At 43.2% G+C, this 27,246-nt stretch overlaps 1 protein-coding gene and 1 non-coding gene across 2 annotated transcripts in view; one reads left to right on the top strand and one right to left on the bottom strand.

Annotated features, from left to right (window-relative positions):
• Positions 1-27,246, bottom strand: part of LOC133133243 (collagen alpha-1(XXIII) chain) — a 105,822-nt gene that overhangs the window by 47,161 nt on the left and 31,415 nt on the right. The gene's annotated exons all lie outside the window — the stretch shown is intronic.
• On the top strand, positions 22,289-22,361 carry trnav-cac (transfer RNA valine (anticodon CAC)). The gene has a single exon. It is a non-coding gene; the product is annotated as a tRNA-Val (tRNA).

Genomic DNA, 27,246 nt, shown 5'->3' with positions numbered 1-27,246 from the left:
ATAATAGCCTAAAGCACTTAAACAGCTTACTAATTATTATGTAAGCCTATTTGGATTGAATTGTTATGTATTAGGTGTTAGGAAAGGTGTAGATACAGTGTGAGAACGAGAGCATAAAGACAACCTGACTCCCCTGGCCTGGTATAACACCTCAGTTTGCATATAATTATGGGCTTCAGGTCAGGTAAACGTGAACCCATATCACATGGAGGACTGCTTCAGAAAACACACACTCACATACACGCGCGCACACACACACACACACACACACACACACCCTGGCTCTCCTTTCCAACATGGACATGCACACAGAAACACACAAAATAAATATAACAAATGTGACAAAAATACACTGGAGATGCAAAGACTAATATAAATTAAGATATAAATTACAGCACAAATTATCCCTTGTATTTTACATAATGCTGTCCAGAAATTTTCAATGCGACCTTAATTTGTCAGAAACAGTTCGCTATCTAAAATCCACTTGCATAGTGATCTCACAAACACCAATGAACAACTAATCCTTCAGCTCTCAGGGTTAGGGAATACAGCACATATCACCAATGCGTGTGATAGAAAAGGGTGTGGGTATGTGTGTGTGTGTGTGTGTGTGTGTGTGGGTGTGTGTGTGAGTTGTACTGGAGAGTAGTTTATCAATGTGTTCACCACTTATTTTGGCTGGTTTAAAACTAAAAACCCTGTTTAAAACCATTACCTACAGGACATATGGATACCATATTGAACCGTGAAAAAAGTAAGAAAAAGAAAGACCCTGGCAAAAGACCATTTTACTGCTGTTGACCTTCAGGCATACAGTATGTGTTTTAGTTGAATCGTGGTTAATAGTCCCTCTGCCCAGCTCCAAATTTATGTCTGTGCCTCTCAACCTTTCACACAACCATGTTTTGTGTGTCTTTTTTCCTCCAAAAACACTGACATCAGACAATCAATCAAAAGGGTGTGAAAAAAGACATTCTTCATAATCAGTTCTGTAGCAAAGTGTACATAATGTTGAGTGGTTGAAGATTGAGAGTGGACAAATCTGGCACCGTGTTTATTTGATTGCATGTCGGGTTGTGTGCTTGTCCTGAGAACACATCTGCAGTTCTTTGTTCACAAATTTCAAAACAAGCCATGTGTACCACAAGTAGAACATATGGGGCCGGTATCACAAAGCAAGATTACTGAGTTACTGAGATAACTGCACACCCGGAACAGCTTTTTTTCCACTTCAGTCCAGTTCATGTTCTAGATTTGGGAGGGTTCTGGGTTTTACTCAGTGCAGTTATCCAGCAAACACAGTAATTCTGCTTTGTGATGCAGGCCTCAGACCTGTTTCACATGACAATAAACCAGACCCATTTCACACAAACATAACACAGGCTTGTGTTCAGTTGTGGCAATGAGTCCAAATTGAGGATGATGGAAAACATTTAAAAAGCAGACAACTGGATGCTTCATTCCTGTATATCCCAATGTCTACAAATTCAAAAGCTACCTACTTGGTGAATGAGTAAACAGAGTTACTTTGCCCAAGGGAAAGTTGGGGCAATCAATCCTGTTACACTTTGGTTACTACTCTATTTCCTCTACGGAGAATAACTACAACTCAGCCGCTCAGCGTCACATACGTATATCCATAAAGACAGCATCCATGACCCATTCTCCATTATCCGTTATCCACAATAAACCATGCTGTCCGCAAGTCTGGTCACCATCAACTGGTCAAAAACAACGACAAACAATATTTCAAAGGATTATGGCAGAGGCAGGTTTTGAGAGAGGAGGTTTTTCACTGTATTACCTCAGAATGTTTTCATACGGAAGAGAACCATTCTCTCAGCTGGCTCACAACTATATATTCAAGCCCTGCACATTCATTCGCCTGGGGAAGCTTAGTATGTGGATGGCTGGTGATGTGAGCGATAGATGCTGTTGCAGCAGTGTGATGGACACTGATATTGGGGAAGACGTTTTAGTGCTATACCCCATAAAACCTACTGATGTTAGGAGATTACCAGTATGGATTCTTCTATGTGGTGCACATACTGAGTGTCTCACTCACTCTATCTCGCCCGCTCTTCAACGAGAACATGCGAGAGGCAGGCCTTCAGGGGCGACCTGAGGTCTGGTGATCTCATTCAGCCTGGTAAAATATGCCGTGTGGAGAGAGGCTTGTGTAATGAGGTCACAGATGAAGCGAGGGCTTGAGCTGATGTAAGGAGATGGTCAAGATGGTCAACATATTGTTTTCATCAACGGAAAGGGCAGAACAACATTGTTCTTGTGCCTGGTCCCTCTCATATTCACAGCCTTTATTTTTAAAAAGATTTTCAAAAGTGATATGGTTAGTGAACATTAGATTTTTCTATCCATTCTATATGTCATATATTGCTTATTCTCTTGATTTGTTTCAAATGCATCTCTTAAACACATTATTTTCAAAATCATTTTGTAGAACAATTATTGTCATATTCTGTGTTTTGAATAATCTTGGACTGAGAGCGCCAATGCAAACTGCGGTTTTTATTTGAAAATACTATTCAACCTTTATTTAAGCAGGAAGACTCACACAAATTGAAATCTCTTGGAGAAAGTGTTCTACATAATTATATAATTACCTCAGTGTGTAATTACAGTACAGAAAAGAAAAATGAAACCACTTAAGTAGAAATATATAACAGGTGTTTATATGTGTTTTTTTCTTATTTTCTTTAAACTGACGGGGATAAGTCAGTCATATGACGGAAAGCGCTAGTCAGAGAGCTGAGGATCATGGGATGCAAGAGGAATCAGAGACTTCAGAGAACATGGTAAGGGGCGTAGGCGGATGGTTTCCTGATTTATTTTCCTCTTAGCAGCCTCCAGACTGCTGTAGAAACACTCAGCGAGGTTTGATAGCAGCACTTCTCCTAAGAGAGACTTCACCGACTGCCATACCACACGCAGCAGACTGCTCGCCATGTCCGAGAGGGAGTGCTCATGCTGCTGCTTGACTCATCACCGTGACAACACCACACACCAACTGACAAACAGACAAACAAGCAAGCTCCACGTCTCTGCCTCCGGGGGAAACGGCCAAATGAGCCACTTCGGGCAGTCGTTCCACCATTAACACTCAGTTTTACTGTGAATCAGGTCCAGACTGAACAGGCTCCAGGTGCTTGAAGAATGAATGTTTAGGGGTCAAAGATTAGGCTTTTCATCAAAAGTGTTAATAAACTTTGAAATCACTTCTATTCAGGAAGACTCGGCTTTTGACTTCATGCCAACTGAGGTTCTCCAAACAGAGCGTTCAACTAGGGGTTTTGTGTGTGTGCGTTTGTTTCCTTGTTTGACTTTGTGTTTATGTGCAGATATTCACTATTTTTCTCCTATCCTTCAAATGTCCACACAGCAGATTCATCAATACATTTTCTGCACATTTACAAATAGGGTTTTTGGGTTTGCAAACTCCCATATTATCGACATGCCTGGCAATGTTGTTATAAGAGGAGAGATTTTGCAGTGAAATGCAGGCTAAAAGCAGACCGTGTTCCCCATTAACCTGACAGCCAGATCTACAGCTCTGCCTGACCATTTCCTGGTTTTCCCCGACCCCCGCTCATTAACTGGCATTAGGAGAATGTTGACCAAACAGCATTTCTATGAAATAATTCACTCGCTGATCTACTTTTCATAAGACAAACAGGAAACAGCAGTGGGAGAGACAGGCCCACGTGATGTCAGAGATCAACGCCAGGCATTATGGGTAGGCCAGGTCAGGATTTCTCACGCTCTAGTCATTAGAGGAGTGAGGAAAGCGAGCGAGCGGTATGCCAGGAACAGTGGGGGTTTTTGGGGCGGTTATTAATGGATTAAAGGTAAACCTGGGGTTAATTGCAGTGGGGAGGTGAATTATGGGATGTGCACTCCCATCATACCAAGCATTCACCCAGAAAAAAGGAATTAACTCCAAAAGGAAAACACCCAGCAAGGAAACTGAATTAAATGGGAGAACAAATAATTTAATACTTACTGTCCTTTGTAATAAAGTGTAACCAAAAAAACTGTCATTTGGTAAAGCATGAAGGCATATTAATGGATAAGAGCTGTGTTTTCATCTGCCATCTCCTGTGTTCAGGGAAATAAATAATGCAGTATTGTTTACCCTGCTAAAAATAACAGCTTAAGCTAGGTCTTGAAACAGCTGGTTGGCCAACTACCAGCTCAGACTAGCTACCAACACTAGCTGGTCGACCAGCACATACCCAGCGAGACCAGCTTCATGACCAGTTTGGCCATGCTTTTTGACCAGCTCATACCCAGCTAGACCACCTTCTGAACAGCTTTGCCATGCTGGTTGACCAGCTCATACCCAGCTAGACCAGGTTATGACCAGCTTGACCAGCTCAATTCACCAGCTGGCATAGCTGTATTTTACAGCAGGGTAGTGTACTTTGCGATAACAGAGGCGGATGATATAGAAGGCATGAGAAGCTAATTTAAAACAACCGGTTTGTCCCAGGTGCCTTGCGGAAAGCTGACAGAAAAAGTCTCTGGAGATTGGCTGCACCTTGTGAACGAGCCCTCGTGGACAGGCAGTCTCTGGAGACAGTGTCAGAGCCCTTTCTCCCAGCTGCGCTAATACATCACCGGTCATTACGCCAGGCGGAGACCGCTGAAGCCTGCTCTTAATTTCTGAGCCGAAACAAAGTCAACTGAACCATCAAATCGTCACACATACAAAGATCGACTGGCTAATAGAGATATCAAAACGCTGTCCTAGCTCCTAGCCACGTGTCTGTCTGGCAGAACTGATTTCAGGAAGACGGACAAATTAGTCATGAAAACTTTTTTCATACAAATACGGCACAGATTCACGAACTGTGAGAGAGACTTTATGTATATACATATTATTATACGGCGTGTGGTGCTTTTGTAAAATGACAGTTAAATTCAGAGAGAAAGAGAGATAGAAAGAGAGAGATGGAAAGAGAGATTGAAAGAGAGAGAGTGAGAGTGAGATAATTTTAATAACTCAGAAGGGATCGTCCAGATTAGGACCATGCAAAATTGCCCATAGCAGGCAGAGAGACAGACAGCAGACAGACAGACAGAGTTTCCAGAATTTGTTTGTCTTCCAGAAATCACTCTCAGAACACTTGATCGGGAGTTCAGCTTCTGAACATGAGCTGGTTAACCCATGTTGAGCATGGAGCTGGTCTGAACTGGTCAACCAGCACCAGCTGTTTCAAAACCTAGCTTGATCTGTTTTTTGCAGCAGTGTGACAAAGCAGAAATCTGAAAAAAGATCACCCAGTAATCTATAGTAACCAGACTGTCAGCAGCAATATTCTTTCCTGCATTCCTACTGCTTTAGTATATTTAGTATATGTTTTGATGTGGAACGTTTCAGTTGTAACAGGAGCTAACAAACCAGAGAGTGGTGAAAAGGTGTTCAAATATCAGCACAAAAAATGTAAAAGATTGTACGTTTCTGGTTATCATGCATTGAGGGTGATGACGTAAGAAGAAAAAGATGGTAGAAGTTTCATCCCCAAAGACTTCATCAGATTGAGCTGTATGGGTTTACCGGGAGCAGATAGCCAGCTGAGTTGTATAAAGCGGATAGCCAGAGAGCACGAATCGCAGCTTTTGTTTTCACTTATGCATTGGGAAAGTGTGTGTTGTGTCTCGCCCACGTATCAGAAATGGAAAGGGCACTGTTTAACATCACTGCTGCCCTTTGATGTGGACGTAGGGAGACAGTGGGGTGTTTGTTCACGTCGCGAAGAAACATGAACTTCTTTCTTTTTTTGATTTTCACTTTGTCAATTTCAACAGTAGACCAACAGTACTTTCAATGTTTAGAGTATGGAGCCGGCCATCTGGTTAGGTTCTGTGAACAGGCTGCAAACGGTCTGATAGGCATTTGGGTTTAATTATGCCCCAAAATAAAGGCCCACAGTCTCTTACATGCAAGTTCCCAGAATTTGCAATGAGCTGCATTCAGACATCAGTACCAAATGAACTCACAAAAAAGACACAAAACAAGGAAAACAAATGCAAAAATGAGACATGTCTTTCTTTCCAGGTGTACAAATAAACACCACCAGCTCCAGCTGGATCTGTAGTCCTGTGGAACCATCACTACACTGGCTACACGTGTACAGAGCAGGAGAAACCCGCCAGATCCCTTCTAGAACCTTCTGGTCCCCTCCAGCCTAAAAGGCACTCATTTTGATTCTGGACAACATCTTTTAAAAGCCAAAAGGGTTCTCTCTCCATTCCAGCCATAGTGTGTAAGGAAGTCCCACAGTTGTTTGCTGAATTTCTGAATGTTGCTCAGCCTACAATTGCATCCACAACTGGATGGGTTTCTCCTGAATGCAGTCAACAATATTCTTAATTATATAGTTAACAGTATTCTTAATTATATGCGAAACAAGGGAAGCCCAGTTACACCTCTCCCACTAATATTAAATAATTCCATATTGTGAAGACATTGACATGGTGAAATTAACAGCGAAAGCCAACATGGATATGACCTATGAGTGTAAGTACAGTATACAATATAAATATTCACATGTCACTAAGAATACCGCTAACAGTTGTAAAACATTACTTACATTCAAGTCTGTTACACAATTTAACTACACATGAACAGCTGCCAATGTAAAGTCTGTAAAGTCAGATTGTAATTGTTGCAAGTGAAGGCAAGGGGAAAAGGAAAGGTTAATACTACACAGTACTCTCTTTAAATTAAGTTTGAGTCAACATGTGCTGTGTATGAGTGAGGGATAGTCCAAATCCAAAAATGCTTTTTTACACTGTGTGATGCGAGCCAATTGGTCTTTGTAATAACCACATTCTATAAAAGGTAAACATATAATTGTATATATAAAAAGCGCTCTCTGCTTTATGGCACTACAGAACAGTAAGACCGTTGTATGGAGTTAGTCATGCTTCCGAATGGGCTTCATATGTGATTTAATTCACTAGTGCCGTGAGCCCACTCAGTCATGCACTGAATGCCTTTAGTGTTCCTGTTGTCTCTGCTCTGGTGTTTGCACTTACCCTTGTTATATTGACGCTTGAATGAATTTGCCATAATGGGAAAAAGCATCAGTTAAATGAGTGAATGCAAATGTACTGTAGGCGGTGTGTACAGGGATGTGACATGGAAAAAGAACTGAGGTAAAATACGAGGCTTAACCATACCTCCCTAATTAGTTCCACATCCAACAAAACTCCAGTGTTATTTATGCAGGCAAAACAGAAAGAGAAAAAAAATTAAAAATGCCTTGCGGTGACATTAATTACAGTCGGGGGTCCAGGAAAGACTATGAATCTTACTGAAACACTCGCTCTCTCTGTAAACAAATCAGTCTCCTCTTTTTCATGTGGTTCTTACATTAGAAGAACAGGGGGGATGGGGTGCAAGGTTGTACATGATTCAGTCCAGAGTTTCAGAACTTCTGCACAGACTCAAACATTCTTTTTTATTTAAAAAAAACTGAATTTGAGCCTAAAGGGGGAATTCTTTAATCTTAAATATTTTAGATAATTTGCTCCACCAGAGGCAGTCTGTGGCAAGAAAGGAGACTTGCCATGCATTACATGTTGAATGTACAGTGTGTTATCTGAATAGTTTTACATCTTATTATTGTTACCTTTATGGCTGGTTCTAATTTGTTTCCTATCCAGTGATGTTTTCTACATTGTACAGTAACCATGCTGTTTCTCCCCAGGTTCATAAAAAGTACTCGCTGTGAAACCAAGAATGCAAACCAGAAAAACAAGCACATCTTGAATTCTGTACAATTGCTGACCACTACTAGTGTAGAACACACACATTTCACAAGTTGTTATAAATGCCTACAAGACAACACATTACATTATAGGAATTTAGCAGAGAGACTTTAGATTTTTAAAACACATAGCAGCCATTCATACAGTAATACATAACCCCTCAGCAACCCCTTGTTTTTTCACAAGACCTGTCCCTAACAGAAAATGTCAAGTATAGGCCTGGATATTATATGGTTTAGTTGGTGAGCCCCATTATATGATAAATAAATCATTTTCACTCACTATAAATAGGTGTTCACTTGAGTATATGTCCAAAATCAAGTGTCACTTGAGGTATATCATCCTACATTACAAGAATATGTTGTGTGGTTGTATGGATTAACCACATCATATATCCATGTCAATAGGACATGCCCTTGCTTTAGTATATATAGAAATATCAGCAGAGAACCTGGCAGAAAATATGCTCAAAGAACTGAAAGGGTCAAATAAAACAGTTTTCTTTTTTTATGATACTGCTTTTACTGTTCATCAATTGGAGTCGCAAATCTCCCCTGCATAAAGAGAAAATAATCCTACTTTCTGAAATATGAGGGTTATTCAACAGCAATTAAAGGGAGTGCTTTGTGACACAAATTGGGTCACTAGGTTTCAAAGTGTTAAGTACAACATCAGTCTTCTATCTGAGATTTGAATCAGCAGCCATTCGGTTACAATGTCCACTCCTTAACCACTGTACCACACTGCCACCCCATCACCATCAACACAACATCTGTGTGACATTAAAGACTGAGCAGTCATTAAACACAGCAGTAACCATGTCTTAAGAATGGCAGGGTAATGGGTGAAAAGCAAGCAATACCAGCACTCCAGTGAGACATAGATATGGGAGGTTAGGCCACTCTCATCCTGGGAACATGAGAGAACCAGGGTTGCTATTCTGAAGTTTACGTCTCAGATTATTTCCAGAAAGCCTGAAAGGGAGACAGCTCTACTGTTTCTCGTACTCCAGGGGCACGGCTGTACCATCGCTGATGCTGTTTATGGTGATGGCAGAGTGTCTGCTGCACCATAAACAGAGCTCAGGAAGTGGCTGGGGCCACAGTGCCCGTGTGCGGTGTCTTTACTGGCAAAGAGAGGAATCAGAGAGTGCAGTGCAGGAAACTCTGTCTGTCTGTCTGCTGTCTATCTCTCAGCCTGTTATGGGCAATTTTGCATGGTCCAGATCGGGAAGATTCCTTCTGAGTTATTAAAATTATCTCACTTTCACTCTCTCTTTCGCTCTCTCTCTTTTGATCTCTTTCCATCTCTCTCTCTCTCTCTCTCTCTCTGAATTTAACTTTCCTTCTTTGGCAGTGCAACTACTGTCAACTACTGTCTACTGCTACAAAAGCACCACATACCGTATAATACTATGCATATACATGAAGTCTCTCTCTCACAGTTTGTGAATCTGTGATGTATTTGTATGAAAAAAGTTTTCATGACTCATTTGTCCTGTACTGTTTAAGTAGAAACCAAGATAAGAAAGATGAAGTCTTCGCCAGCATTGACAGAGCTTGAGCAGAGGCAAAACCCCATGGGGATCACCACAGCAAGCACTAAGATGAATTATTGTTTTATTGTTTTCAAACGGCGAGAAAGGATCTTGGTGTTTGACACTGGCACTCTCAGTCAAAACGGTGTTGTAGGATAATAAACTGTAGGTGACCCTTGAGATCGGGAAACCCCCTATCCCGCCTGACTGATACTCAACACATGGCACGGCTCACACTGGAAGTGATGTCACGTGTTTATGGTTTGGAAACAACAGGATCAACACGGTTCCCATTTCCAGTTGTTGCTGTGAACATACGCACACACACACACACACACACACACATCGAACCCCTGAAGGCTTTGTCAACACTACAAAGCTCTTTAACATCTTGGCAATAGACATGTTGCAGAAACCACACACACACAAACACATCTGTGTGCAAATCAACCGTTTGCCTGATCTGCTCTATGACTGCTCCCCAGAGGTGTAAACTTCTGGGGTCAGAAAGTAAAAGTCCGGCCATGTGTTTTTTCCACCCAAGAACTCAGCCATCTGATTTCACCAATTACTTATCACTCCTGGCTAAAGAACTGTAACATTGGAACAAAATCATGGGGAGGACTTCTTCTTCCTGAACCTGGATTTTCCACCTCTGTTGCTCCCCAATAAGCTTTCTGACAGTGACACGTCTGCCGGGGAAGGTGCCCTTCTCAGAGAGAGACTGAGAAGGCAGACATGCCTCAAAACTCCTGGCCTTCAGGTAAAGAGTCACTGGAATTCCCATTATCCCACTCCATACAATGTGCAGAACACAACATTCATCACAGTGAGACCTGGGCCCATTCCGAAAAGCAGCATTTCTGAGATAGCTGGATAACTGCTGATAACTGTGTAAAACCCGAAACACTGGACCATGGACTGAAGTAAAAAGAGCTGTTCTGGGTTACTTAGAGCAGTTATCCTGCTACCTCAGAATTCCCGCTTTGTGGAATTCCAGGCCCCCTGGAGTAAACAGGATTGTGTTGCTGGGCCGGGATGCTTTCGAAGAGAGGGACAGCCCCAAGGCAGAAACATCAGATCATCCACTGAGATAGTATACTCTAACTGCCGTCGTAATTTAAGGCTCACATTCACTCTTTTCCATGGAAAGCCAGAATTCCGTCTCGGCACATAAACCCTAGTGTGAGGGATCATGGGAAATAAGAGCCCAGCATGTGTGATCAATCGGCTACCGATGCTGGGTTACTCCTGAGTGCGTTTCTGGAACAAAGACAGACATCGCCCACGTACAGAGTGTTTTTTACTGAAAACAACAAAACCTGCTGTGTCTTCTCTTTCTTTTTCCGCTGTCTCTTTCAGTACACAACCTCCGTGCTAGATTACAGAATGATGTGCTGAATAAGGCTTTTACTGTACAATGCACTCATGGGCAGACTAAAGTATCATCAGTTACTGAGACAGTATAATGTAAATTAAGCGGGGGAAACTGTGATCTTATCGCACTGCAGGCCACAAGTCACAGAGCGAATCAGGATCCTTCGGTAAAGAACAGGAACCCAATCCTGAACTCTAACCTGAGAAACAATAGGTTTTACTGGAAACCTGCAGGAGTGCTTCCAAATTCATAATTCGGGCAGAGCCTGCCCTCTGCCTGTCAATACCCTCAGATTGGACCAATCAGCAAAGAGGTCACTGTTGGGTCAAGCTCGTCTGGGTCACTCAGTCTGGGAAAATACTACGCAAAACCATATGGGAGAAGAAAAAAAGTTATTATTACAAGAAAATGTAAATGGGCAGGGTCACCTTCTCCAGGAGGTAAACATCCCTCTTGTGCATGAGGCATGTCCATGCATTCAGTCAGACAGCTCAGTGTTGCCCAAGGCCACTCATTAGCCACATTTCTCATTGTCCTGTAGCAAAGGGCACCCTGGGAACTGAAGTAAACCCACAAGCTGCAGGCTGCCAGCCCCATTTACTTAATCACTGCTACCTACCACAGCCAAGTGAGAGAACCTGAGCGCACTTTCTTAACCTGTCAGCCATGCAAAACATCTAGAGAGAGCAAGACAGCAACCGCTGTGTCTGGGTATGAATTCTAGTGTCTGCATACAGTAAATCTGTCTGCAAGCTTATTGAATTTTGTAAAATGGAAGACCAGCAAACTGTAACATTTGGCCAGCAGGTTCTCTGCGCTGTGTTCCAGACAAAAAAAGCCGCAATTTAAATTGAAAGATTAAATTGTAAAAGTTTACAAATCTTAAAAAACAAAAGTTTAAGTGAGTGCCCCGTTACTCACTCACACTCTATTCTACCAAGACTATAAAAATGAAACTATTTGTGCATGTACAAATCAAATTGATTTAATCACCCTAAGAAAAGCAGTGGTCAGGGACAGGCCTGGGTGAAATGCGTAATTTTTTGGGATTCAAAGACTTTTCTATGCTTTACTGAGCTTGTCTGGTGTATTGGAATGTATGAAATACTCTCAAAAAGTGAAACCCCACCTTCCGGTCGGCTCAGAAAAGCATTTGAATCCAAAACAATGACATATTTGACCCAGGCCTGTCAGGGATGCAGGAGAGACCTATGGCGTTCCACAAACAATCCCTGTCAAAATGGTCACCTTTTGACATGCAGCTGAGGCAGAGAGTCTGTTCTGCTTCCTCTGTGACTACCATTGGGGGGGACAAAACAGGATTATGAATGCCCCCTACCCCCCTCTGCAGCCCCACCCACTTAAAAAAAAAGTGTGTAGTATGGGTGAGAAATGAGTCAGTGCTGAAGGATAAAGTGTCCAGTGGGGTCCTCTTCCCCCCCCCCCCCTCCACTGTCCCCAGGTGAGACAAATGGCTCCAACAGACCTGCTCAAGGACCTGCACAACGGAAAGATCCCACCTGAACGCAGCTCTGCCAAAATACTGCCAATTACTATCCAGCCACTGAATTCCCCAGCTCCAGCATCACTGGGCAGAAGACACAGTGTAGAGTGTGGCTGTACTGTGTGTGTGTAGGGTGTGTGCACGCGTGCATCTGCATGTGCGCATGTATGCGTGTAGGGAGCGTGCTTGCATGTGCACTTGTGTTCCTGCGTGCCTGCGTGTGTGTAGGCACGATCTTGTGTGAGCAGCAAGCGTGCGCCCACACATACCGAACGTTCCCTGAATGCTCTGTATATTTTAAGAGCTGCTTAAAAACACTCTGCAGCCCTCACTCGCAGATCACGGAAGGACGGTGCGCACTGAAGGCCAAAGAACCGCATCTCAGACTGTAGTTTTTCGGCTCTGAGCCCTGGGTGTTGCCGTTACCCTTCACACCCGGAGTGGTTCCACAGCACGCAGGCATTCCTGGTACACACCTACTCTGGTGTCTTAGGGCCTAATTACCAGCGATAAGAGAACGGAAGGCTCCGGCAATCAGACCAGCAACGACACCAGCCAAGTCAGCACTGAGGATTTCCTCTTATAATACAAAAATGTTTACTTGGGTTTTGCTTCTCCTTCGGGATACCAGATTTGCATGCCAGGAGAAACAAGAATAACGCGAGAAGGAATGCGATAATGTGAAAGGTTTCGTGTGAAAAGACCTTTATCAAACTGTAATGGAGACAAGATGGGGCTGCTCTTTCCTTTTTTTTTTTATTGGTTAAAGAGTTCAATTACTGCACGCTAAGGTAGAAAGGCAGATCGAGTTGAGATAAAGTTCACGGATGACTTAGAGCAGGGGAAATCTGTCTGCTCAAACGGTCAAAGGAAATAGATCTGACCTGGAGCTGCGAATGTGAGGCTGTGGAATAGAAAAATCACTCACACAGCGTGAGCCACATCAGATCCCATCTTTAAACCCTCACAGAATCACCTGCACCCTTACATCACTCCAACAGACACGTGCAGCAGTGCTCTGTCTCTGTCTCTGTCTCTGCCTCTGTCTCTGTCCCTCTCTCTCTCTCACACACACAGTGTGACCTCCATCAGCTCCCATCTTTAAACCCTCACAGAATCACCTGCACCCTTACATCACTCCAACAGACACGTGCAGCAGTGCTCTCTCTCTCTGTCTCTGTCCCTCTCTCTCTCTCACACACACAGCGTGACCTCCATCAGCTCCCATCTTTAAGCCCTCACAGAATCACCTGCACCCTTACATCACTCCAACAGACACGTGCAGCAGTGCTCTCTCTCTGTCTCTGCCTCTGCCTCTGTCTCTGTCCCTCTCTCTCTCTCACACACACAGCGTGACCTCCATCAGCTCCCATCTTTAAGCCCTCACAGACTCACCTGCACCCTTACATCACTCCAACAGACATGTGCAGCAGTGCTCTGTCTGTCTGTCTCCCTCTCTCTCTGTCTCTCTCTCTCTTTCTTCTTGTTATTTATCCTCATAAGCCACATTATGTGAAAAATACCTATTCAGTGCATGAAGAACAAAAGTCCCATAATCACATTTTGCTTATTGTGCTACGTATATTGCAAAAGAATCACCCTAATTCACTGAGGATGTCTGTACATTTGAGCATGCTGAATCAGTACAAATCAATCAGTTCAGCATCTTAATTGAGCAGATTGTCTGTTCACTCAATAAGAGTGTTCTGCTTTCAATTCAGGACTTTCTCTGCCCACAACAGAGACTGGAGTAGAGAAAAATGTTGGCCTTCCGCCGAAAAACGTATCCTGTCCCCTGACTACCCTCTACCTACATCTCTCAATCTCACCCCTTTCTGGGACTTCACTAAGTGCCCCCATTATACAGGTCTGTCTGTGGTCAGGTCTTCATGTCACATACAGGTTTGGGGAAGGGCTAGTTTCTCGATGGTCAACTGTACCCAGATCAGAAATGCTTCCTGGGCTGGAGTAGATGCCCGTGTCTTTGAGGAAATCGGTCACGGGCTGGAGCCAAAATGAAGGAGCCCCCAGGAAACATCGCTCTTCCTCCCATTAGATTCATTTGAAGTCTACCCTGCTGAAAAATCCAGCTATGCCAGCTTGACCAGTTTGTCAACTACCATGGCCAAGCCGGTCTTAACACTGGTCTAACTGGGTAACAGCTGGTCAACCAGTGTTTCAAAACATAGCTTGAGCTGGTCAAAGCTGGGAGCCGGTCTGAACTGGTCATTCAGCTAAACCATGTCAAGCTGGGGGCTGGTCCGGACAGGCCAAGCAGCTACCAGCTGTTTCAAAACCTGTTCAAAGGCAGTTTTTTCAGCAGGCTATCGCTATTGACTCCTGGTCTGCAGCAGCCCCCCCCCCTGCAGTGACACAAGGCTTTGGCCCTAGACCAATAACATGTCGTTCACAATCTGAGACGTGAGACTGAACACACAACAATTAGAGTAAAAGAGTCGGGTGAGGTTTCACTTTGTGTTCCAAAACATTTCACATCATATCACCAAACAGCCGGTCTTCAGTTGTGCAGAGGGATTGAAATGGAGGAGCAATACGATAGCAAATCCTTCACTTGGCTTCTGGCACGAGTGCAAACACGCACACGCCCACACACACACACACACACACACACACACACACCTGGCATTCAGTTTCATATTAATTCCTGTTGTCTGTCTGTTTTCTGATATTACTTTCACAATCACTTCATGCTGTAATCCATCTTTGCAGAGTTATCCCCTCTGCTCCTTTCACCTGAGTGCATATCTGTCAACACACGGCAAAAATCGCCAGATGATAAGCAATATGTTTTATATTCAACATATTTCAGCCATCAATACAAATTCAAAATAATTCACAGAATTCAGTCTCCTATTTTGGTTACTTACTGGGTTTTTTTTTGTGTTCTATGGTACACAGAGTACATTATACAAATGGAATTTATTTTTCTTTTTTTAATACTGATCCTAGGTAATTCAGATAGCATTTAGATTACATTGGGGATATACTGTATTAAAAACGATACATACAGTATATTTTCACATGTATATATTTTGATATGCATGTCACACCGAGGAGCTGTACACCGAATGGCCCTGCAATTATGTCAATCACAAAGACGGAGAAGAACACTCAATATCAACAGGCCATACGCTGCTCACAGTAACCACAATGAATCAATCCCAAAGAAAGGACAAGTTGCTTTATCGTGAAAAGCGTCATTACGACAAAACAAAAACCCTTATAAGCATTGTTCAGAACACATGAATCGCCTTTCGTTGACTCGTTAACTTAAAAAAATCATTAACTGTAAGCCATGACTTTGGATGATTGAGTCCTAGTTTGGAGGGGGGGTTGCAGGGAAACCATTTGGGGGTTCCTGGAACAGAGAGGGGAGGCTTTCTGAAACAGTGCACTGAGACCCTCCCCACTCACCCCGCATCACTGCGCCGAAAACCCAGAGGAGTGGCCCATGTGCGACTGATTAAATCGGCTGTAACTGGACACAGCCCTGCCCCACACGAGTGCAGCACCGTGCAGAACAACGGTGCCATCTGAATGCATTTTATTAACGCAGCCATGAAATGCAGTAAATAACAAGGGTAAAATGGAGACTGACATGTCTGGGGACTACCACCACTCTGCCAGTGCGGGGCATTTAGGGCCAGTTTAACTAGACCCATGGAGTCCTGTATGTTTGTTTCGCATTTGTTTTGCTTTGTTTTGAATTCATTTTGAATTTGTATTACTTGTGTTTCATTCGCTGTGCACTGAATTTGTCTTGCATTTGACTTTTGTTTGCTTTGCATTAGTTTTGAATTTGTCTTGCATTTGATTTTTGTTTGTTTTGCATTAGTTTTGAACTTGTCTTGCATTTGTTTTTTGTTTGTTTTGCTCAGCCAGTTCCAATTTTCTGTGGCAATTACTGCCCACAAAGGCATCGACCTACTTTATTTTTCCCATACTTTATTGCACAGGCATAAAGACAATTGTATGTTTTTTAAAAATATGGCCACAAAGAACGACTTGTGGTTAACATAGACTTTTTTTTTTTTTTTTTTTTACATTGATTGCTTAGAATGGACAGTATTCCTCCAAATAATAGTTATACTGTATGTATGTGATGCTTGAACTAAAAGTAGAACGGTCACATTCACCTGTAACCTGAGTTCACTTACCTGGTCTCTGCTGAGAGAAAGAGTTTCAGACCCTCTCAAAGTCACCAACGTTTCTGCCAGGACGCCATGCTTACTACACTGAACGGAGGGAAACACAGGCCCACATTCCTCCCTAAGCCCACAGTGTGCCTTAACACAACGGAATAACCGCAAACTGGCAGAGCAAATAAATGGGCTTAAATAAAGTTTACAGCCTTTAATCCATCTCTAACCAAGCATGGCCCCGCAGAGTTTGGGTTACGTTCAGCCTCAAATTCAATCTGCCTCGAGTTTGACCTTCTCTTTTTTCTCCCACACACTGTTTAGACAGTTTTAACAGTTTTAGAGCGAAGCTGGTTGATGAGACCACTTGACTGGTGAACTGATAAAATCCAATAGCGTCTCAATGATGAAAACAAACATGAATTAATGGCACAACACGCTTTTTCTGCATACAGACCACAGAATGTAAGCTCAGAACAACTTCTGAAGCTCTTGTTCACTGGATAACCAGTTTATTAACATGAGGAGTTTTTTTTTTAAACCCTTGATGAATGCTACCCATGAACCTTTCGAATCACCCCTTGAACCCTGAACACTGTGTATACTGTAACCCTGAATTACACTCGGGAACAAAGGGTACCACAACCTGGAGACATGAACTCATGAGGAAACGTTTAAAAAGTGTGTCACAAAATCCCCCTGGCTATACATCCAGGAGCCACAGATCCCCCCTCTTTATAAACAATAGCGCAGGCTCATATCTGCCTCACGATGCTGTTCTCTCTTTCCTTGGGGACGATTAGGAGAGAAAGAGGGAGAGGGGGAGAGAGACACTGCTATTTTGTGTCTGTTGTTACTATGATTGATTGTTGTTGTGTTGTCGTCACTACGCTTTGGCAATATATATATTGTACAGTACTATGTCGTGCCAATAAAGCATTTGATTTTGAATTTGAGAGAGAGAGAGTGAGAGAGGCCTCCTTATCTATCTGCCTCTGTGGTCTCTCGCTGTCTCCAGACATTTGTGTTTGCCTCCTGATATAAAACGAACACCCCTAACCACGCATGCGGTGTCCCCATCTTGTGCTTGTTAGGGTTGCGGCCACGAACGCAGTCATTAACTTGTTGCCGAGACCTCCAGCTTCAGGGCACGTCTGATACACAGAGCCTTTGTCTCTCTCTCTCTCTCTCTCTCTCTCTGTCCCTCTCTCTTTCTTTCTGAGAAATCGTCTTCTTCTTCACGCCATCGGGAGAAGACTGTCACTATTTCTGAGTGCAACGCACCTCCTGCCAGACAGGAAGAGCTGCCACTCACAGCCCAAAGCCACACCCAATGACACAAAGCCATGCCAAATGACACGATCGATCATCCTCCAAGATCAGCAAATTAAGCTGCACCTAGCCCAGCCATAGCAGAAGGTGATTTGCTTCTTAAGGAGAGCATTTAACAAGGTACAAGCTCATTGGATGGTACAAGCAGTTTAGGGGTGGAGCCAAGGTGTGTTGTTTGTTGCCATAGTATGGGGGAAGGGGGGGACACTGACGAATCATGAAGAAAATGAGTCATCCTTTTTCTTCTTCTAGTCTGTTTTTCAATATTGTCCAATTAACTGTTTAGCAGGTTTGCATAATAGAGAAGGGACACATCTGTGTTTAGTTAGTGTTTAGGCCTGGGATATAACCTAGGTGTTTGGGCTGTTATGTTTTAGTTGACCTTGTTTTTCCCCAATAAATACCCTGGCGCCATTGCTAATTCTATCCCCATTTCCTGAGCGTTTGGTACACTCTACACTCCCCCCTATGTGCTGCCTTGCAGTTGCTTATAGCTCACAATACTTATTGTATTATTTCTATGGTTTATATTAGTCATGTTGTCACGTGTGATTAATCAGCATTCGGTCACAGATGGCAGTAGTCAGGTTGCGTACTGGAACTGTGTTCCCAATTACTTCCCGTAAACTGCCCTGAACCCAATTTGCACAAAGTGGTCCTAATACGCTACCCATGTAAGTTCATGTGCAGGTACGTAATGTTAAGGTACGCAATGTTCTGCTACATATGTCCCCGTTCACCATGCGTCTGAGTCGGAGACCGTGTCTCTGCTCTACAGATGTCATTTCGGGAAAACGACGTTCCCGATTTTTCCCAGATGGATACTGAAAGGCATACACGGCAGCCGGGTCCCAGCCACAGCCGGCCCCCGGGGTTTCGGTGGCCAGGAAGACAAGAATGTTGTTGTGGCCCCAAAGTGCTCCAACATAAAAAATAAGTCAAGAAATAAAATCAAAAACTCGTACTGTGTGGCTCAGGGGATGGTTGAGGCCAAAGATGGCTGCACAGAGTGTTTATCCCAGCGACCAGCTACGCTCCCAGCCTCCCAAACAGTGGAACGGGATGCCGTGATTGGCCAGAACAAGAGCGTCTAGCTGCGTGTATCGATGTTCACACACTGTGATGTACTACTAACAGCGGATAACTTAGGACTGATGACCAGCAGCTTTACTTACCTGATTGTGGAGAGCAGGGAGGAGTGGCAAGGTGAGGCCAGGAACAGGAAGCCATACAAAGGGAAAGAGAAAAGCACAAATTGAGTTAATTACATTGTTCTGGTAAATGGTTGGCATTTATATAGCACCTTTATCCAAAGCACTGTACAATTGATGCCTCACACACACACACACACACACACACACACACACACACACACACACACACCAACGGCAACGGCAATTGGCTGCCATGCAAGGCACCGACCAGCTCGTCAGGAGCATTTGGGGGTTAGGTGTCTCGCTCAGGGACACTTCGACACAGCCCAGGCGGGGGATCAAACCGGCAACCCTCCGACTGCCAGACGACTGCTCTTACTGCCTGAGCCATGTCACCCTAACTTCTCATCCCAGCTCACACCTGGGTCTAATATGTAACCGTTTTGGATTCAAATACTTTTCTGTGCTCAATTGATCTTGCCTGGTGCAACTGAGCCGAACGAGATGAGGGGCCAGAAGGCGGGGTTTACACGTTTTGACAAAAACAAAAAACAGTGAGGCATGCAAATCCTATTGTTTCTATTACAAAATGTGTTTTTACAACATAGTAAAGTCTGTTCCTTGGACTGAACAACAGTCTGCACACCTACAGTAAATGATTCTACTTATCCACAACATTTGCCTATTTTATATACAAATAATTAATCTTAAAATTATTACAAAACAAAACTACAGCACTTTGACATATTGAGACGTATGTTAGTGATTAAGGCTGGATCCATTCATTAAACTCAGCCTGAATGATTTTGCAGGGACTACCATAGTACAAACAAACTTAAAATAACAACAGCCATGTTTTACATTCATCAGAGCACTGGGTGAAATATCATCAGTCCTGCTAGTCAGCGAGACACGTCCTCTGTCTGAAGTCTGAATATTTATTAAACTTGAGTCATTTCTTGTGGTTCAGAGTAATTAACCTCCCAGCAACCCTTGTGGATAGTTCCTCAGGGTATCCATTTTCAGCCTCAACCATCTAACAGGGAATGTCCTGAGAACATTCAGTAATGTTTTCTGTTTTAAGAAGGTTCCACTGTAACGTTACAAAAATAACATTCCCGGAACATACTAGAAACATGACATGTAAGAATGTTTTACTTCATCATGTATTTCTTACATAATGCTCCCCTGCAATGTTCTGAAAACATGTGATTTAAGAAGTGTTTTTAGAACGTTAGAGTGACATTAGTGCAACATGGGGCAGCCTGTAGCGTAGTGGTTAATGTACATGAGACTGGGACAGGGACCCGCAATGTTGGTGGTTCAATCCCCAGTGAAGCCATGGTAAGATCTGCACAGCTGTTGGGCCCTTGAGCAAGGCCCCTAACCCCACATTGCTCCAGGGGAGGATTGTCTCCTCCATAGTGCAATCAACTGTACGTCGCTTTGGATAGAATATAACATATGATATAATGCAACACTGTGAGAACCTTAAGAAAAGTTAGATAAAACTTGACAAACTGAACATTCTGGGAACTAAAACTAACCTTCAGAAAATATTCTAAGAACCTAAAATTGTTAGCTGAGCTGCTCCCCACAGCCCTGTTACTCAAAGATGAGTAGGAGGTCGGTGCACAGAGAGGGCTGCTCTCACTCGCTCTGAGAAGCACAGATACACACACACACATACACACACACACCTCGCCTCGCCGACACCCAGAACCCCTGTCTCTCAGGCCAGAGCAGCACATAACCAGGAAGAAAAGCGGAAAACAAAACAAAACAAAAAAAAGTTTCCATTTTCAGGCCGGGGAAGAGGCATTTCCTGTCTACGGCTGACAGCTTCACAAACAACTGTCTGTCATTCTGTTCCCCTCCCCCATGCTCCTCACCCCTCCCCTCCCACAACTTCAGTACAGAGAACCTACGCCCACAGAGCACTTAAAGAGGTAGACCTGTACACCAGCTTGTTAATAGAAATATTTAATCCATCAATGATGTGGAAGCAACTAGATGCATAAAATCATGCAGACGTAGTCAAGAGGTTCAGCTCAGACCAAATGACAGAATGGGGAAGAAATGTGATATAAGGGACTCTGAATGATCAATTTCGGGATAGTCCTTGTGACTTTGTCTGGGTGCGGAGCCTGTCTGTGCATATAGTCTGGTTTTTGTCCTGGTTTTTGAGCACTTATTTGATCCTTTTTTCAGCTGGCTTGTAGCATATTGGCTATTTTCCTTTCTACACGGTTATAGCTGTCACAGAACATATCTCCACTCCATTCTCAGCGGGTGAATGTGTTCACCATTACTCTGTCACTGTAAGGAGTACAGACTGGCACTGAGAAAGCTACGCTCCTTCTAATACTGATGTCAGTCCACACATGCAGGCTACTGATGTGCCTAATCTCAGTCAGAGATGTTGGCAGGTGGCCCTCAAACCACATTCCTGCACCCACAAATCATTCCCATAATTCAGTGAGTGTGCCACAGTTTCTAATCCACTATTTGAGTTCAGAGTACTATAGACTGAAGTTGGTATAGAGTACACTGTAGACTGAAGCTGGGGTTTAGTGTACTATATTAGGGCTGACTTGGGATGAGTTGAATGGAATGTATGTACCATAAATTGGGGGAACACAGGGGTTGAGTGTATTACATAAAGATTTTGTGTGGCAATATATTTGAGATTTAGTAAGCGTGAGCAGTTTTGCTACGTAACCAGCCTGTGTACAGATCTCTATATGCCATATGTCTACATAGCATACAGTCTAATGCAATAATGTACTCCAACTTTTGTCAAACACAATAATAGCCTACATTGCACTGATGGTGCTTGTAGCATCATTCGACACTGCAAGTTCAGGTATGTCTAGAAACTATTTTAAATTAAACATTTTCCAGCATTTGTACTCTTCTAAGAATTACACAAACAAGAAAATGTTTAAGTTATGAATGTTTATATTCTATGAACCCAGCTCGACAGCCAGAAGCACTACATTGGGGTGACATTAGCTCAGGAGGTAAGAGCGGTTGTCTGGCAGTCAGAGAAGCATTAATTATAAAGTGCTTTGGATAAAAGTGCTATATAAATGCAGACAATTTACCATTTAAATGTGGTCTGGGACCAGATAGTTTTAGTTTTTTAATGCATGTGGCCACCAGGGGGAGCATATGGGCAGCTTTGCTCACAGATCAGGTGACCTGCGGTGAGAGCTCGCTCGCTCGCTGAGATCAGTTTAACTGGTACGACCTGAACGCCTCTGAACTCTGATCTCTGCACCAACCGTGTCTCTCATTAGTGTGTGACCATTGAGAGAATGAGCAATTCATTTATTTTGTGATTAGTTATCACAAACGTTCCCAGCAGTAATAATCATTTCATCTTCATCTTCTTCTTCTGCTTTTCCTCCATTGCACAGAAGTGTTTCCGTAGTGTAGTGGTTATCACGTTCGCCTCACACGCGAAAGGTCCCCGGTTCGAAACCGGGCGGAAACAAATAGTCCTTTTGTCCTCTCACATCATTATTCTTTTCAAGCATGCAATCCATTTCTGCAAGCTGGATGCTCATGGCTCACAGCTCAAGCCAATCTATTTAATATTAGTTAAAAGGATTATTATGTGTGGTCCAAGCAGCCAAGCTGCTGGAATCCTGTTGTTTTTTATTGTTCTTGCCTAAACAGGAATGGGCAGCAAAAACTGTCAATCATAGAGCTATGAAACTTAGCAGGCCGCCCCCCCACCACCCCCCCGTACGACTAAGCTTATCGCAGTGATGCCCAGTGCCCAGTTGGTGGCGCTGTGACACAACCATTTACAATTTGGGCCATAACTTCTGAACCCTGCGGTCTATAATAAGAATGATTATTCCCTCAGATTCAATGATTAATGTCGAACAAAACATATATTCCCAATTTAATATGTGCCCGCCAAAATGTTCCACCATTTACAATTCTGTGAAAAGCCTATTTCTGCAAACTAGTCTGAGGCCAATTTGGTGCACAAGTGCAGTACATGATTGTGGCGGACAACTGCCAGACTGCTCTTACTGCCTGAGCCAATGTCTCCCTACATAAGTGTTGGCACCTCTTTGCCAGTAGGTGGCGCTATAAGAATAAAATTTGTTTAAATGCCTATAACTCCTCCACCATTTGACCAATCAAGTTGAAACTTTCAACTCTTGCATGTCTATGTTGCAACATGCTGTGTCTACGTGCCAGTCTCCCACTGGATGTACAATGTAACATCTGAGGAAATACGACCAGCATCAGAAATATGGCCACCATATTAATGGGCATGTGCCAGGCTTAGCATTGGCTGATTATCATGAAACATGAATTTGCGTTGATCTGACAGCGATGGAATACCATGCCACTCAGTGTCTTCCACTGCAGTTAACACATGCTCCACATGGGCAATATCTAAAAACCCGCTCCATGCATAGCCTCTCCACTCACCACAAACAAACAAACAAACCAGACCAACAACTGGTGCATTCTGACTGCTGTTACAGCCCTCTTCATCAGTCACTTACAATGTGACGGATACCACTGATATGAAGGGTAACTACACAACACCCATTCATTTACAAAAGGTCACCAGGAGATCTTGTCAACAGTCTCAGACCACACAGACGTCCTGTGTATGTGTTCATTTCACACTTAAAATGTGTAAAATGTGTGAGATGGAGTCAGATCTTTAGTATCTAATGAGAAGTTTTTTTTTATGTTTAAGAATCTTGACTCCTTCCACAGAGGTCCTCCAGCAGGGACTGTTCATCACGTTGTCTGGTTACACCACCCCCTCGTCAACGCCCCCTGTGGATGGGACTCCACAAGAGCAGCATGGTCATTACCTTCCACGCCTCTGTACCTTTCTGTTAGCCTCATGTTCTCCCTCCTTCCTTTCCCATACAGAGCCCGAGTTCTCTGTAGACAAAATACCACTTGCAGCAGGCCCCATGCCTTATGAAGAGAATGCAGGCTCACGGTGAGGCCCTCTGACCCCCTCACCTCCAGCCAGGAGGCCCTTCGCACACGACCCAAGGTCAGGGGGCCATTAACTGGTCTTCCGAAGCCTGGAAGGCTTTCATCTGGACACCCGGACGCCGCAGACGCTGAGAAGCACGGAGGTCCATCTCCAACAAGCGCCGTTTCCTTCCTTCCTTTCCTTCCAACTTGAGACACAAACTGAAATCTCCATTAGCATGGGAGAAGGCACTCACACGCACAGGCTCTCCTGCACTCTCAGAAATAAAGTGACAGTGGAGGTGCAGTTTTGCTCTTCAAGGATCAAATATAGAAAAATATGTAATATTCTATGGGTCTCTGTCTGAACATTTCCATCCTTCTAACCTTTTCGTGCAAGAGGGACACCAGAGCCAGAGACCTTAATGAATTATGAAACATAACATGGAGGAAAATAAGAAACACAGAGGACATATAAACTACAGCAGACCCGGACTTTGATAAGAATCAAGCATCAGACATGTAGGCAAGAGCTGCTGAAAGAAGTCAAACGTCAGTCACTGGCATCTGGAGGAACACCATCCGTCACATCACTTGACACCTGAACCTGCCCACTCTCTGTCAGCGTGGCCAGATGACCTCTGACCCTTTGCTATCAGCAGCACCTCATGGGGTCCCCCATTTACAGGAAGGGGAACCTGGGAACGTTTGAGCGACCTTTGATCTCTCTGAGCCCAGGAGTGGCTGAACATTCGACAGCCTGACAGACTGTGTGGATCTGATCACAGATATTCGGCCTTTTCTGCTTTCGTTTGGAACGGGAGGATCAAAGTCAGAATGGGTGCCTGGCTATTTCTTGGATGCCAATTTTATAGCATTACCCATGTGCAAATAGTTTCTACAAAACTCACAAGAAACACATATGGACTATACATAAAATATAAAATACATATGTGTTATAGAACTGGCAGATATAATTCTTACATGATTCCACTAGTTTTTTAACATACCGTATAAGGCACTTCTTATATGTCACTATATAAAAACATAATCATGTAAAAGTAAATATGTGTTCCATGTTTCATTTAGTAAAGCATACGAATCAACATGTATGATTTCTATAAACCTTTTGCATATGGCTAGCTTAACAACAAAACCCTCTAGCTCTTTATTTGGTCTGCTTCTTGTCTTGACGAGACGCAGAGTCCGCAAATGCACACAGATGTGTGTGATTGTCTTTGGCGAGCCACGCTGAACGAGTGCTGAGTAAGCACTTTTGCAGATGAAAACCAGGAAAGCCTTAAAACAATCATGCAAACTCAGCAGGGTAAGCACACAACACCGTCCTTCTAAAGACCAGACTGCAATGCCGGCTTTTCCACAGTTGATATTTGTTTCCCACTTCCAGAAAAAATTGTTGTGCTAAAAGCAATTGAGTATTCTTGCATTTTAAGCGAAAATAAATCAACTAGGTGCCGGTGATGCAATCCCGGGATTATGAGACGCTTGTCCTGGGACTAGCTTCAAAGCAAAGTTTATTTACTCGTTGGCTGTGCGGGATTTAATGTGACTTTTACAGCCAAAGGGGGAGCTGCGAGATTAAAAGTAGTTTGCAGAGATGAGTGGATTAGCCAACCTGGTGAGAAAGTGTGGATTCTGTCCAAACTGGCCTCAGCCTACACGCCCACCCGTCTCCCGACAGAGCCATGGGCAGCTTGTTTCATTCATGTGTGTGTTGTATGTATTCACATGCTGTACATAGTTTAAAGTTTTCCTTGCTGATACACATTACATCACGTTACTTTACAGGCATTTGGCAGACGCTCTTATCCAGAGCGACGTACAGTAGAGTGCATAACTATGACAACCATAACAAGTGCACTGAAAACCCTCGAGGGAAGTAGTCTCAAGTGCTAGGAAAGACCACAGAGATAGGAACTTGGACCTTGTAGATTAATCTGATACACTGTGCCAAATGCATTCTTTCAAATCAGGGAGGATGGTTGAATCATTATTAGTTGATTTGTCTGTGACCACAGATATGCTGTGTATGTTTTTTTTTATCAGGTTTTGTTTTTTATGCGGTGTCTGTAGCACATACTTCTGTCCTGATGGAATTACCCTGCCTTTCATGACATGCTTACAGGTGTGTTATTTGGGATTATTAGCATTTAAGAGTGTGTATATTAACTCCTTGTACCTGGATGATATCAATCACTTAAATCTCTGTCTGATAGCTCTTACTTCCTGAATGTAGGATCCTTCTCTTTTCTGTGTTATGCAGTGAAGACTTGTGAGTATATATTAAATTATATGGCTGCAATGGTCATCTACACATAAACCTGTTTAATCTGTAAAAAACTGAGGATAGTGGAAAAAAACATCAAAATCACCTCAGTGTTGAAGGAGTTAAATGTTGAATGACACCCAGCCACTGATCAGGTCTGCCTGTTCCCTTGCTGGAACTAGTGAGAAAGGCTCCCCTCTGTGCCGATCTCACTACGTAATTTATGACTGTTTGTTCTTCATTTTCAGCCTGTTGTTATCTTCCTGCTGTGAATTCTTGTTAAATTGCAAATCCTGCAAGTAAAGTAAATCCTCCTTTGTGAGCACTGTACTTATTCGCTCAAAATGAAGCTTTTTGCAGTGTGTGCATTTGCCATTTATCACATCTTTCTCTCCTTCCTTCCACTCTCCTTATAGGGAAACTAATTGTTTTATAATTGTCACAATTAGCCACTCAACTGTATAATTAGTCAATTTATTATGCAATTTGAGTGTCTGCAGGGGTCCCTGGAGGATAAAAAATGAAATGTGGATCCCTGGTAAAGATGTGAAATCCATGCAGTTCACGTAATGGAGACAAGATGGTGGCCTTATTCGTAGCACATCAGAATTCCCAAGTAATCAAAGTGTAAGGCAATAGCTGACTTGCAGGGCAGATATCTAATTTTGCAGAATTAGGCTTAGGGATTGTTTTGGATCACAAAGATTAAGATTAAAGTGTATCCTATTTGACATCAAACAGCGAGATAAATACGGATGTATTTATAAAAACAATGTCTTTCCTTCTCCTCCGGAGGCAAAGCTTGTGACACACAGATAGTCCTCAGCAGTCTCTGGTTTTCGGTGTACAGAGAGCTAAATCCCAGATAAGATCTCACGGACACACACACTCTCTGCAGTGTGGTCTGACACACACATCCCTAATGTCCAATTTCACGCTCACTTCTCTCCCTGAAACTGATTAAGTACCTGTAATGAAAACAGCATTTATTGAATTTATTGGTAATCAACACCAGTCTCTAAATCCCCAGTTCTTTTGCAAACAGAGAGAAAGTTGATAGCTGCAGAATCACATCTGTTTGAAAACCGCACCTGGGGGACAGGCTGATGTACTATAGAAATTACACTGG

This window comes from Conger conger, chromosome 7 (genome assembly GCF_963514075.1).
Source record: "Conger conger chromosome 7, fConCon1.1, whole genome shotgun sequence".
In the NCBI taxonomy this organism is placed as follows: domain Eukaryota; kingdom Metazoa; phylum Chordata; class Actinopteri; order Anguilliformes; family Congridae; genus Conger; species Conger conger.
The sequence above is the reverse complement of the archived record's forward strand: the minus strand, read 5'-3'. Positions and strand labels throughout refer to the sequence as shown.